This window comes from Oncorhynchus clarkii, chromosome 1 (genome assembly GCF_045791955.1).
Source record: "Oncorhynchus clarkii lewisi isolate Uvic-CL-2024 chromosome 1, UVic_Ocla_1.0, whole genome shotgun sequence".
NCBI classification, from domain to species: domain Eukaryota; kingdom Metazoa; phylum Chordata; class Actinopteri; order Salmoniformes; family Salmonidae; genus Oncorhynchus; species Oncorhynchus clarkii.
This window is the reverse complement of record NC_092147.1, coordinates 91,492,980-91,508,526: the sequence shown is the minus strand read 5'-3', so window position 1 is coordinate 91,508,526 and position 15,547 is coordinate 91,492,980.

Genomic DNA, 15,547 nt, shown 5'->3' with positions numbered 1-15,547 from the left:
TGTTATATCTGAAAATGTAGCTAGCTAATGCTAGACTATCTTACCCGTATACATCATCATGCATGATGGACGCATCTCCCTGTCAGGGATGCCATACCACGGCTGCCCTTAATTTGAAGATGTAATCCGGAGACAGGTGTTTTCTCCATCTCTTTAGCTATCATACTCTAAGTAAACTGATTTTAAAACTTGATCCTCCAGAAAGTGGAGAGCAACAATTATGCAGCTCCACTACACGATACATTTCATAAAAAGCCACGTTCGACAGTATTACCAACAGACTGACCAGCTCAAATAGACAGAAGCCCTCTATATGGCAGACCAATCTGAAATCCTCTCTCGGCATGTCCAGCCCACTCATTATCTCAGCCAATCACGGCTAGTTGGAAGGTTGCTGCCTTTTTCTGTGGCTTAACCAATAAGGCTCGTAATTTATCAATTGTAGTTGTATTTACAGACAGCATACATGTTTGTTATTAAGGCACATGAAAGTTCACATGTTCCAGAAGGCATTTCTGCCAAAAAACGCATTTTGATTAAAACATATTTTTATTAAATGGCTCTCCTGTGAAGTTGTGACTTGCGACACACGCCTAGTTTCCTGAAATGGGTCACAATTGACAACAGACTTTCAACACGCTTATTGGGAAGGACACTCAACATGCACATCACTTACACAAATGACTGATGATTGGCTGAGATAAATTGATGATAAAAAGATTGTGGGGGCTGTTTTGTTAGACTTCAGTGCAGCTTCTCCCATTATCGATCATAGTCTGCTGCAGGAAAAACGTATGTTATGTGGCTTTACATCCCCTGCTATATTGTGAATAAAGAGTTACCTGCCTAACAGGAAACAGAGGGTGTTCTTTAATGGAAGCCTCTCTGACATTATTCAGGTAGAATCAGGAATTCCCCAGGGCAACTGTCTAGGCCTCTTACTTGCTACTGGCTTTGAGTAAAGCCATTGTGTCTATGTATGCGGATGACTCAACACTATACAGGTCAGCTACTGCAGCGACTAAAATGACTGCAGAAGTCTGTAATAAAGTGCTACTCTGCCTTTTTAACAACACTATCAACAAGGCAGGTCCTACAGGCTCTAGTTTTGTCTCACCTGGACTACTGTTCAGTCGTGTGGTCAGGTGACACAAAGAGGGTCTTAGGAAAATTGCAATTCGCTCAAAACAGGGTAGCACGGCTGGTCCTTGGATACACACAGAGAGCAAACAATAATATGCATGTCAATCTCTTCTGGCTCAAAGTGGAGGAGAGATTGACTTCATCACTACATGTATTTGTGAGAGGTATTGATATGTTGAAAGCACCAAGCTGTCTGTTTAAACGACTAGCACACAACTCAGACACCCAAGGAAAAACGTTTAGTCTTGAAATCTTTGGTTGTTTACTACACTACTCACTCTGTGAATCCTTAAAGAGATGGGTGGGGCTAAGGCTTAATAAGAGGGTGTGAACGATGCTGATTGGGTGCAGACAAATTAGAGCTCTCCAAGTACACTACCGTTCAACAGTTTGGGGTCACCTAGAAATGTCCTTGTTTTTAAAGAAAATGAAAAATTTTGTCCATTAAAATAACATCAAATTGATCAGAAACACAGTGTAGACATTGTTAATGTTGTAAATGGCTATTGTAGGTGGAAACGGCTGATTTTTAATGGAATATCTACATAGGCGTAGAGAGGCCCATTATCAGCAACCATCACTCCTGTGTTCCAATGGCAAGGTTGTGTTAACTAATCCAAGTTGATCATTTTAAAAGGCTAATTGATCATTAGAAAACCCTTTTGCAAATATGTTAGCACAGCTGAAAACTGCTGTCCTGATTAAAGAAGCAATAAACCTGGCCATCTTTAGACTAGTTGAGTATCTGGAGCATCAGCATTTGTGGGTTCGATTACAGGCTCAAAATGGCCAGAAAGTACTTTCTTCAGAAACTCGTCAGTCTGTTCTTGTTCTGAGAAATGAAGGCTATTCCATGTGAGAAATTACCAAGAAACTGAAGATCTGGTAGAACCCTCAGAACATGTGACACAGTGTGTAATCAACCCATTATGAAGACTCCAGAACCCTCAGAACATGTGACACAGTGTGTAATCAACCCATTATGAAGACTCCAGAACCCTCAGAACATGTGACACAGTGTGTAATCAACCCATTATGAAGACTCCAGAACCCTCAGAACATGTGACACAGTGTGTAATCAACCCATTATGAAGGCTCCAGAACCCTCAGAACATGAAACAGTGTGTAATCAACCCATTATGAAGACTACAGGACCCTCAGAACATGTGATACAGTGTGTAATCAACCCATTATGAAGACTCCAGAACCCTCAGAACATGAAACAGTGTGTAATCAACCCATTATGAAGACTACAGGACCCTCAGAACATGTGATACAGTGTGTAATCAACCCATTATGAAGACTCCAGGACCCTCAGAACGTGAAACAGTGTGTAATCAACCCATTATGAAGACTCCAGAACCCTCAGAACATGTGACACAGTGTGTAATCAACCCATTATGAAGACTCCAGAACCCTCAGAACATGTGACACAGTGTGTAATCAACCAATTATGAAGACTCCAGAACCCTCAGAACATGAAACAGTGTGTAAATAACTCATTGAGAAGACTCCAGAACCCTCAGTGTGTTTGATAGTGACACAGTGTAATCATAATGAATCCCCTCTATGTAAATGCTGAAGCTGTCCTAGTTAGTTCTATTCTCTCTGTGTTGATGCAGTAAAGAGAAAACCCTGCAGCAGGATTAAAGACTTCACATTCAGTTTCCCCTAAAATATCAGCACCTTGTTTACCGCACACTCCTCTATCGCTCTCTTTCTCTAGCTCATTTTCTCTCTTCTGTCCTCCTCTTTCCCACTCTCACTCACTCATTTCTCTCTTCTGTCCTCTTTCCCACTCTCACTTTCTCATTTCTCTCTTCTGTCCTCCTCTTTCCCACTCTCACTCACTCATTTCTCTCTTCTGTCCTCTTTCCCACTCTCACTCTCACTTTCTCATTTCTCTGTTCTGTCCTCCTCTTTCCCACTCTCACTCTTTCTCGCTCTCTTTCTCTAGCTCATTTCTCTCTTCTGTCCTCTTCTTCCCACTCTCACTCTCACATTTCTCTCTTCTGTCCTCCTCTTTCCCACTCTCACTCACTCTCTCACTCTCTCTCTCTCTCTCTCTCTCATTTCTCTCTTCTGTCCTCTTCTTCCCACTCTCACTCTCATTTCTCTCTTCTGTCCTCCTCTTTCCCACTCTCACTCTCTCTCTCTCTCTTTCTCTCTCTCTCTCTCTCTCTCTCTCTCTCTCTCTCTCTCGCTCTCTTTCTCTAGCTCATTTCTCTCTTCTGTCCTCTTCTTTCCCACTCTCACTCTCTCATTTCTCTCTTCTGTCCTCCTCTTTCCCACTCAATTCAATTCAATTCAAGGGCTTTATTGGCATGGGAAACATGTGTTAACATTGCCAAAGCAAGTGAGGTAGATAATATATAAAGTGAATATATATATATATATATATATATATATATATATATATATAAATATATATATATATATATATATATATATATTCTCTCTCTCTCTCTCTCTCTCTCTCTCTCTCTCTCTCTCTAGCTCATTTCTCACTTCTGTCCCCCTCTTTCCTCTTCTCCCTCTCCCTCCCTGTGGTACTGTGCGTGGGCGTGGAATACCTCTCTACCCCCCACCAGGCCCTGCACCAATCACTAAGCCTCGTCTCCACTGCATGGTGGAGAGTTGTGCTCGAGCAGTGAGGTTGGGGCTGCTCATCTTCCTCTCCTCCTCTCTCCTCTCCTCCCCTCCTGTCCACTCCTTTCCTCTCCTCGCCCTTATCTCTCCTCTCCTTTACTCTCATCGCCCTCCTCTCTCCTCTCCTCCCCTCCTGTCCACTCCTTTCCTCTTCCTCTCCTCCTCTCTCCTCTCCTCCCCTCCTCTCCTCGCCCTTATCTCTCCTCTCCTCTCCTCCTTTCCTCTCATCGCCCTCCTCTCTCCTCTCCTTTCCTCTCCTCGCCCTTATCTCTCCTTCCTCCCCTCCTTTCCTCTTCCTCTCCTCCTCTCTCCTCTCCTCCCCTCCTTTCCTCTCATCACCCTCCTCTCTCCTCTCCTCCCCTCCTTTCCTCTCATCACCCTCCTCTCTCCTCTCCTCCCCTCCTGTCCACTCCTTTCCTCTCATCATCCTCAACTCTCCTCTCCTCTCCTCCCCTCCTCTCCACTCCTTTCCTCTCATCACCCTCATCTCTCCTTCCTCCCCTCCTTTCCTCTCATCACCCTCCTCTCTCCTCACCTCCCCTCCTTTCCTCTCATCACCCTCCTCTCTCCTCTCCTCCCCTCCTGTCCACTCCTTTCCTCTCATCACCCTCAACTCTCCTTCCTCCCCTCCACTCCTTTCCTCTCCTCGCCCTCCTCTCTCTCCCCTTCCTCCCATCTTCTCTCCTTCCTCGCCTCCTCTCTCCTCTCCTCTCCCTCCTCTCCTCCTCTCTCCTCTCCTCCCCTCCTGTCCACTCCTTTCCTCTCATCGCCCTCCTCTCTCCTTCCTCCCCTCCTCTCCACTAATTTCCTCTGATGGGTTCAGTTCTATAATTCATGACAGTCATAGTGTTCAGAGCATATCTTCCTCCACTCAGTCCTTCTGTTTTAGAGAGAGAGAGAGAGTGTCCTGCATGGTCCAACCTCCAAACCTCTCTACTGGTCAGAAAGAAAGGGCTTCAGCTCAGCTTGAACAAAGAAGGGAATGCTTAACGGAGGGACTAGTTATCTAGTTAATCAGGTGGGCTGATACAGTATTGTATCTCAGTAGAGAGATGAAGGGACTGTAGTATAGATCAGTAATGAAGAGGAACTGTACATTCTGAAGGGACGACAGGTAGACTGAAGGAGAAAGAGAGAGAGACCATTTGTACATTGTTGAAACACTGTATATATAATATGACACTTGTAATGTCTTTATTGTTTTGAAACTTCTGTATGTGTAATGTTTACTGTTAATTTTTATTGTTTATTTCACTTTTGTATATTATCTACCTCACTTGCTTTGGCAATGTTAACACGTTTCCCATGCCAATAAAGCCCCTTGAATTGAATTGAATTGAATTGAGAGAGAGAGAGAGAGAGAGAGAGAGAGAGAGAGACAGAGAGAGAGGACCACAAATACAAATTCCATCTAGACACCGTTGCCCTAGAGCACACAAAAAAAACTATACATACCTTGGCCTAAACATCAGCACCACAGGTAAGTTCCAGAAAGTTGTGAACGAGCTGAGAAACAAGGCAAGAAGGGCATTCTATGCCATCAAAAGGAACATAAAATTCAACATACCAATTAGGATCTGACTAAAAATACTTGAATCAGTTATAGAGCCCATTGCCCTTCATGGTTGTGAGGTCTGGGGTCCGCTCACCAACCAAGACTTCACAAAATGGGACAAACACCAAAACTGCATGCGGAATTCTGCTAAAATATCCTCCGTGTACAACGTAGAACACCAAATAATGCAGAGCAGAATTAGGCCGATACCCGCTAATTATCACAATCCAAAAAAAGAGCCGTTAAATTCTACAACGACCTAAAAGGAAGCGATTCCCAAACCTTCCATAACAAAGCCATCACCTACAGAGAGATGAACCTGGAGAAGAGTCCCCTAAGCAAGCTGGTCCTGGGGCTCGGTTCACAAACACAAACACACCCTACAGAGCCCCAGGACAGCAGCACAATTAGACCCAACCAAATCATGAGAAAACAAAAAGATAATTACTTGACACATTGGAAAGAATTAACAAAAAAACAGAGCAAACTAGAATGCTATTTGGCCCTAAACAGAGAGTACACAGTGGCAGAATACCTGACCACTGTGACTGACCAAACATAAGGAAAGCTTTGACTATGTACAGACTCAGTGAGCATAGCCTTGCTATTGAGAAAGGCTGCCGAAGACAGACCAGGCTCTCAAGAGAAGACAGGCTATGTGCACACTGCCCACAAAATGAGGTGGAAACTGAGCTGCACTTCCTAACCTCCTGCCCAATGTATGACCATATTAGAGAGACATATTTCCCTCAGATTATTCAGATCCACAAAGAATCTGAAAACAAATCCAATTTTGATAAACTCCCATGAACTCTCTATTGGGTGAAATACCACAGTGTGGAATCACAGCAGCAAGATTTGTGACCTGTTGCCACAAGAAAAGGGCAACCAGTGAAGAACAAACACCATTGTAAATACAACCCATATTTATGTTTAAATGCAGAAAAGTGGTAATTAACTACAATGGCCAGAAACCATTGCACCTATTCTTCCCAGCACCACACACAGAAGGCATGAGAGAGGAATGTAGCCTACACAACGCAGCGAGGAAACGAGACGGAGAGGGGTAGAGTTTGTGAGGAAGCTCTAACTCGATTGATAGTAGTAAGTCTTGAAAGTATGACTTATCTACTTTGAAGAACTACTAAAACAGTGATTTGGTAGCTCAGCTCTGCAGCGTGGGCAGCTGTAGCAACCCAATGATCATGGGACACCCTATCCGCTGGCCAAGGCAGGGGAGCTTGGCTCGTTGGGGAGCACAGAGAACTTTAGATGGTTGTCTGGTTACTGCCTGAGATGAGATGATGACTTTATGAAATTAAATAATAAAGGCATCAAATTAAACAACAACTGGAATATGTTATTAAAGTAAAGAGAATAAATGATGGTTCATTAGTGATGAGCAGCAATGGGCAGTCATCATAGGGCTTTTATTCATTGTTTTATTATGTGTTGTTAGAGACAAATTAATGTTCTCTCTGTCTCACTGTGACAGAGTGGCAGAACAGAGGAGTGAAGAGGGAGTATCTCTGTCTCTCTGTCTCACTGAGACAGAGTGGCAGAACAGAGTGGAGAGGGGGTATCTCTGTCCCTCTGTCTCAATGTGACAGAGTGGCAGAACAGAGTGAAGAGGGGGTATCTCTGTCTCTCTGTCTCACTGAGACAGAGTGGCAGAACAGAGTGAAGAGGGGGTATCTCTGTCCCTCTGTCTCACTGAGACAGAGTGGCAGAACAGAGTGAAGAGGGGGTATCTCTGTCCCTCTGTCCCTCTGTCTCACTGAGACAGAGTGTCAGAACAGAGGTGTGAAGAGGGGGTATCTCTGTCTCACTGTCTCACTGTGACAGAGTGTCAGAACAGAGTGAAGAGGGGGTATCTCTGTCTCACTGTCTCACTGAGACAGAGTGGCAGAACAGAGTGAAGAGGGGGAATCTCTGTCTCACTGTGACAGAGTGTCAGAACAGAGGTGTGAAGAGGGGGTATCTCTGTCTCACTGTCTCACTGAGACAGAGTGGCAGAACAGAGTGAAGAGGGGGTATCTCTGTCCATCTGTCTCACTGTGACAGAGTGGCAGAACAGAGTGAAGAGGGGGAATCTATGTCCCTCTGTCCCTCTGTCTCACTGTGACAGAGTGGCAGAACAGAGTGAAGAGGGGGTATCTCTGTCCCTCTGTCTCACTGTGACAGAGTGGCAGAACAGAGTGAAGAGGGGATATCTCTGTCCCTCTGTCTCACTGTGACAGAGTGTCAGAACAGAGTGAAGAGGGGGAATCTCTGTCCCTCTGTCTCACTGTGACAGAACAGAGTTAAGAGGGGGAATCTCTGTCCCTCTGTCCCTCTGTCTCACTGTGACAGAGTGGCAGAACAGAGTGAAGAGGGGGTATCTCTGTCCCTCTGTCTCACTGTGACAGTGTCAGAACAGAGTGAAGAGGGGGAATCTCTGTCCCTCTGTCTCACTGAGACAGAGAGTCAGAATAGAGGAGTGAAGAGGGAGTATCTCTGTCCCTTTGTCTCACTGAGACAGAGAGTCAGAACAGAGGTGTGAAGAGGGGGTATCTCTGTCCCTTTGTCTCACTGTTCCACATGACACAACTGCACTTCTACATACAGGGTTGCTCTAGGATAAGGTTACCCATACTGCACTTCTACATACAGGGTTGTTCTAGGATAAGGTTTCCCATACTGCACTTCTACATACAGGGTTGTTCTAGGATAAGGTTTTCCATACTGCACTTCTACATACAGGGTTGCTCTAGGATAAGGTTTCCCATACTGCACTTCTACATACAGGGTTGTTCTAGGATAAGGTTTCCCATACTGCACTTCTACATACAGGGTTGTTCTAGGATAAGGTTTCCCATACTGCACTTCTACATACAGGGTTGCTCTAGGATAAGGTTTCCCATACTGCACTTCTACATACAGGGTTGTTCTAGGATAAGGTTTCCCATACTGCACTTCTACATACAGGGTTGTTCTAGGATAAGGTTTCCCATACTGCACTTCTACATACAGGGTTGCTCTAGGATAAGGTTTCCCATACTGCACTTCTACATACAGGGTTGTTCTAGGATAAGGTTTCCCATACTGCACCTCTATATACAGGGTTGCTCTAGGATAAGGTTTCCCATACTGCACTTCTACATACAGGGTTGTTCTAGGATAAGGTTTCCCATACTGCACTTCTACATACAGGGTTGTTCTAGGATAAGGTTTCCCATACTGCACTTCTACATACAGGGTTGCTCTAGGATAAGGTTTCCCATACTGCACTTCTACATACAGGGTTGTTCTAGGATAAGGTTTCCCATACTGCACTTCTACATACAGGGTTGTTCTAGGATAAGGTTTCCCATACTGCACTTCTACATTCAGGGTTGTTCTAGGCTAAGATTTCCCATACTGCACTTCTACATACAGGGTTGTTCTAGGATAAGGTTTCCCATACTGCACGTCTACATACAGGGTGTTCTAGGCTAAGATTCCACAGTCACAGATCACTCATATCTAAACCAATACAGTCGGTCAACACCACAGTCACAGATCACTCATATCCAAACCAATACAGTCGGTCAGCACCACAGTCACAGATCACTCATATCTAAACCAATACAGTCGGTCAGCACCACAGTCACAGATCACTCATATCTAAACCAATACAGTCGGTCAACACCATAGTCACAGATCACTCATATCTAAACCAATACAGTCGGTCAGCACCACAGTCACAGATCACTCATATCTAAACCAATACAGTCGGTCAGCACCACAGTCACAGATCACTCATATCTAAACCAATACAGTCGGTCAGCACCACAGTCACAGATCACTCATATCTAAGCCAATACAGTCGGTCAACACCACAGTCACAGATCACTCATATCTAAACCAATACAGTCGGTCAGCACCACAGTCACAGATCACTCATATCTAAACCAATACAGTCGGTCAGCACCACAGTCACAGATCACTCATATCTAAACCAATACAGTCGGTCAACACCACAGTCACAGATCACTCATATCTAAACCAATACAGTCGGTCAACACCACAGTCACAGATCACTCATATCTAAACCAATACAGTCGGTCAACACCACAGTCACAGATCACTCATATCTAAACCAATACAGTCGGTCAGCACCACAGTCACAGATCACTCATATCTAAACCAATACAGTCGGTCAGCACCACAGTCACAGATCACTCATATCTAAACCAATACAGTCGGTCAGCACCACAGTCACAGATCACTCATATCTAAACCAATACAGTCGGTCAGTTACAAGTGACAGTGCAGACTGGCCTACAATCAATACAATCAGCAGCATTTGTCTTTGACCACTCCGCCAATAACCTAACATAGCAGGTGTAAAATACCTTAAACTAGAGCACATTCTGGTCTGGAAGAGAAGAAACAACACTGCTGGGGAGTAAATGTGGAGGAGATGGAGTGTCAACTTGTTAACGTCCAAAAGCGGAAGTCACGTTACAGAGTCTCTCTTTCATTTCCCCTGAAAACCAGAACATTGGTTTGTTGACGACCCTGCTGAGGACTCTGACACTGCAGGCTTCGTCTCCTTCATTCTCTCCCTCACATCCCTCAGCCAAGCCAGCTACACTGCTTCCTGTTGGCATGGTGTCTAGTGACCATGGACTGACGGTAGAGACCCATCACTGATGGTAGAGACCCATTACTGATGGTAGAGACCCATTACTGATGGTAGAGACACATTATTGATGGTAGAGACCCATTATTGATGGTAGAGACCCATTATTGATGGTAGAGACCCATTACTGATGGTAGAGACCCATTATTGATGGCAGAGACCCATTACTGATGGTAGAGACCCATTACTGATGGTAGTGACCCATTACTGATGGTAGATACCCATTACTGATGGTAGTGACCCTGGACTGATGGTAGAGACCCATTACTGATGGTAGAGACCCATTACTGATGGTGAGACCCATTATTGATGGTAGAGACCCATTACTGATGGTAGATACCCTGGACTGATGGTAGTGACCCATTACTGATGGTAGAGACCCATTACTGATGGTAGATACCCATTACTGATGGTAGTGACCCATTACTGATGGTGAGACCCATTACTGATGGTAGAGACCCATTACTGATGGTGAGACCCATTATTGATGGTAGAGACCCATTACTGATGGTAGATACCCTGGACTGATGGTGAGACCCATTACTGATGGTAGAGACCCTGGACTGATGGTAGAGACCCATTACTGATGGTAGAGACCAATTACTGATGGTAGAGACCCATTACTGATGGTAGAGACCCATTACTGATGGTAGAGACCCATTACTGATGGTGAGACCCATTACTGATGGTAGAGATGGTAGAGACCAATTACTGATGGTAGTGACCCATTACTGATGGTAGTGACCCTGGACTGATGGTAGAGACCCATTACTGATGGTGAGACCCATTACTGATGGTAGAGACCAATTACTGATGGTAGAGACCCATTACTGATGGTAGAGACCCATTACTGATGGTAGAGACCCATTACTGATGGTGAGATCCATTACTGATGGTAGAGATGGTAGAGACCAATTACTGATGGTAGTGAGACCCATTACTGATGGTAGAGACCAATTACTGATGGTAGAGACCCATTATTGATGGCAGAGACCCATTACTGATGGTGAGACCCATTACTGATGGCAGTGCCCCATTACTGATGGTAGAGACCCATTACTGATGGTGAGACCCATTACTGATGGTAGATACCCATTACTGATGGTAGTGACCCTGGACTGATGGTAGAGACCCATTACTGATGGTAGAGACCCATTACTGATGGTAGAGACCCATTACTGATGGTAGTGACCCATTATTGATGGTAGAGACCCATTACTGATGGTGAGACCCATTACTGATGGTAGATACCCATTACTGATGGTAGTGACCCTGGACTGATGGTAGAGACCAATTACTGATGGTAGTGAGACCCATTACTGATGGTTAGACCCATTACTGATGGCAGTGCCCCATTACTGATGGTAGAGACCCATTACTGATGGTGAGACCCATTACTGATGGTAGATACCCATTACTGATGGTAGTGACCCTGGACTGATGGTAGAGACCCATTACTGATGGTAGAGACCTATTACTGATGGTAGAGACCCATTACTGATGGTAGAGACCCATTACTGATGGTAGTGACGTATTATTGATGGCAGAGACCCATTACTGATGGTAGAGACCCATTACTGATGGTAGTGACCCATTACTGATCGTAGTGACCCTGGACTGATGGTAGAGACCCATTACTGATGGTAGAGACCCATTACTGATGGTAGAGATGGTAGAGACCAATTACTGATGGTAGTGAGACCCATTACTGATGGTAGAGACCCATTATTGATGGTAGAGACCCATTACTGATGGTAGTGACCCATTATTGATGGCAGAGACCCATTGCTGATGGTAGAGACCCATTACTGATGGTAGTGACCCATTACTGATGGTAGTGACCCATTACTGATGGTGAGACCCATTACTGATGGTAGATACCCATTACTGATGATAGTGACCCTGGACTGATGGTAGAGACCCATTACTGATGGTAGAGACCCATTACTGATGGTAGAGACCCATTACTGATGGTGAGACCCATTATTGATGGTAGAGACCCATTACTGATGGTAGATACCCTGGACTGATGGTAGTGACCCATTACTGATGGTAGAGACCCATTACTGATGGTAGATACCCATTACTGATGGTAGTGACCCATTACTGATGGTGAGACCCATTACTGATGGTAGTGACCCATTACTGATGGTGAGACCCATTACTGATGGTAGAGACCAATTACTGATGGTAGTGAGACCCATTACTGATGGTAGAGACCCATTATTGATGGTAGAGACCCATTACTGATGGTAGTGACCCATTATTGATGGCAGAGACCCATTGCTGATGGTAGAGACCCATTACTGATGGTGAGACCCATTACTGATGGTAGTGATCCATTACTGATGGTAGGGACAATCCTATAGGACCATGACCAAACCAACCTCCATTGGTCATGGTTCTGGTGACGTCATTATGGTTTTGCCTGTCAGATGAAAGGGAAGGTAACCGTGGTGGAATAAACAGGGCTAAGAGGAGGGAGGGAGGACAGAGACTCAAGAAGACAGAAGAAGAACACAGGACCATGCTGGGAATGTTGCTGAATAGCCAATAGGTTTACTGTCTGTTATCATCTCCTCTAATGGAAAATCCCATTCAGTACAGAGCAGAACGTTCCACAGAAGGAAAGGTACATCTGACATACAGTATCTGAACTGTAACAACAATATGAAATGTGTTTCTACATTCCACCAGAGAACTGATCCACATAGACTCTGAACCATTCCAGAGAAACAACGGTAGGAAGACGCTGTTCGGTAGCTTCAGCTTCAGGAAAAACATAGCAACAAAGAGTCTGTTTACACCACACACTAGCTATATGACAAAGAGGAAATTACAATGTGAACATGAAGAAGAACACAGACATGGAACACCCTGGAGTGAGAAGAACACAGACGTGGAACACCGTGGAGTTAGAAGAACACAGACGTGGAACACCCTGGAGTTAGGAGAACACAGACGTGGAACACCCTGGAGTTAGAAGAACACAGACGTGGAACACCCTGGAGTTAGAAGAACACAGACGTGGAACACCCTGGAGTTAGAAGAACACAGACATGGAACACCCTGGAGTGAAAAGAACACAGACGTGGAACACCCTGGAGTTAGAAGAACACAGACGTGGAACACCCTGGAGTTAGAAGAACACAGACGTGGAACACCCTGGAGTTAGAAGAACACAGACGTGGAACACCCTGGAGTTAGAAGAACACAGACGTGGAACACCCTGGAGTTAGAAGAACACAGACGTGGAACACCCTGGAGTTAGAAGAACACAGACGTGGAACACCCTGGAGTTAGAAGAACACAGACGTGGAACACCCTGGAGTTAGAAGAACACAGACGTGGAACACACTGGAGTTAGAAGAACACAGACGTGGAACACCCTGGAGTTAGAAGAACACAGACGTGGAACAACCTGGAGTTAGAAGAACACAGACGTGGAACACCCTGGAGTTAGAAGAACACAGACGTGGAACACGCTGGAGTTAGAAGAACACAGACGTGGAACACCCTGGAGTTAGAAGAACACAGACGTGGAACACCCTGGAGTTAGAAGAACACAGACGTGGAACACCCTGGAGTTAGAAGAACACAGACGTGGAACACCCTGGAGTTAGAAGAACACAGACGTGGAACACCCTGGAGTTAGAAGAACACAGACGTGGAACACCCTGGAGTTAGAAGAACACAGACGTGGAACACCCTGGAGTTAGAAGAACACAGACGTGGAACACCCTGGAGTTAGAAGAAGACAGACGTGGAACACCCTGGAGTTAGAAGAACACAGACGTGGAACACCCTGGAGTGAGAAGAACACAGACGTGGAACACCCTGGAGTTAGAAGAACACAGACGTGGAACACCCTGGAGTTAGAAGAACACAGACGTGGAACACCCTGGAGTTAGAAGAACACAGACGTGGAACACCCTGGAGTTAGAAGAACACAGACGTGGAACACCCTGGAGTTAGAAGAACACAGACGTGGAACACCCTGGAGTTAGAAGAACACAGACGTGGAACACCCTGGAGTTAGAAGAACACAAACGTGGAACACCCTGGAGTTAGAAGAACACAGACGTGGAACACCCTGGAGTTAGAAGAACACAGACGTGGAACACCCTGGAGTTAGAAGAACACAGACGTGGAACACCCTGGAGTTAGAAGAACACAGACGTGGAACACCCTGGAGTTAGAAGAACACAGACGTGGAACACCCTGGAGTTAGAAGAACACAGACGTGGAACACCCTGGAGTTAGAAGAACACAGACGTGGAACACCCTGGAGTTAGAAGAACACAGACGTGGAACACCCTGGAGTTAGAAGAACACAGACGTGGAACACCCTGGAGTTAGAAGAACACAGACGTGGAACACCCTGGAGTTAGAAGAACACAGTCGTGGAACACCCTGGAGATAGAAGAACACAGACGTGGAACACCCTGGAGTTAGAAGAACACAGACGTGGAACACCCTGGGGTTAGAAGAACACAGACGTGGAACACCCTGGAGTTAGAAGAACACAGACGTGGAACACCCTGGAGTTAGAAGAACACAGACGTGGAACACCCTGGAGTTAGAAGAACACAGACGTGGAACACCCTGGAGTTAGAAGAACACAGACGTGGAACACGCTGGAGTTAGAAGAACACAGACGTGGAACACCCTGGAGTTAGAAGAACACAGACGTGGAACACCCTGGAGTTAGAAGAACACAGACGTGGAACACCCTGGAGTTAGAAGAACACAGACGTGGAACACCCTGGAGTTAGAAGAACACAGACGTGGAACACCCTGGAGTTAGAAGAACACAGACGTGGAACACCCTGGAGTTAGAAGAACACAGACATGGAACACCCTGGAGTTAGAAGAACACAGACGTGGAACACCCTGGAGTTAGAAGAACACAGACATGGAACACTCTGGAGTTAGAAGAACACAGACGTGGAACACCCTGGAGTGAGAAGAACACAGACGTGGAACACCCTGTAGTTAGAAGAACACAGACGTGGAACACCCTGGAGTTAGAAGAACACAGACGTGGAACACCCTGGAGTTAGAAGAACACAGACGTGGAACACCCTGGAGTTAGAAGAACACAGACGTGGAACACCCTGGAGTTAGAAGAACACAGACGTGGAACACCCTGGAGTTAGAAGAACACAGACGTGGAACACCCTGGAGTTAGAAGAACACAGACGTGGAACACCCTGGAGTTAGAAGAACACAGACATGGAACACCCTGGAGTTAGAAGAACACAGACGTGGAACACCCTGGAGTTAGAAGAACACAGACATGGAACACTCTGGAGTTAGAAGAACACAGACGTGGAACACCCTGGAGTGAGAAGAACACAGACGTGGAACACCCTGTAGTTAGAAGAACACAGACGTGGAACACCCTGGAGTTAGAAGAACACAGACGTGGAACACCCTGGAGTTAGAAGAACACAGACGTGGAACACCCTGGAGTTAGAAGAAGACACTATGTCTTGTGCCGTACCCACCAGCCCTGTTCAACTCTCTCTCCT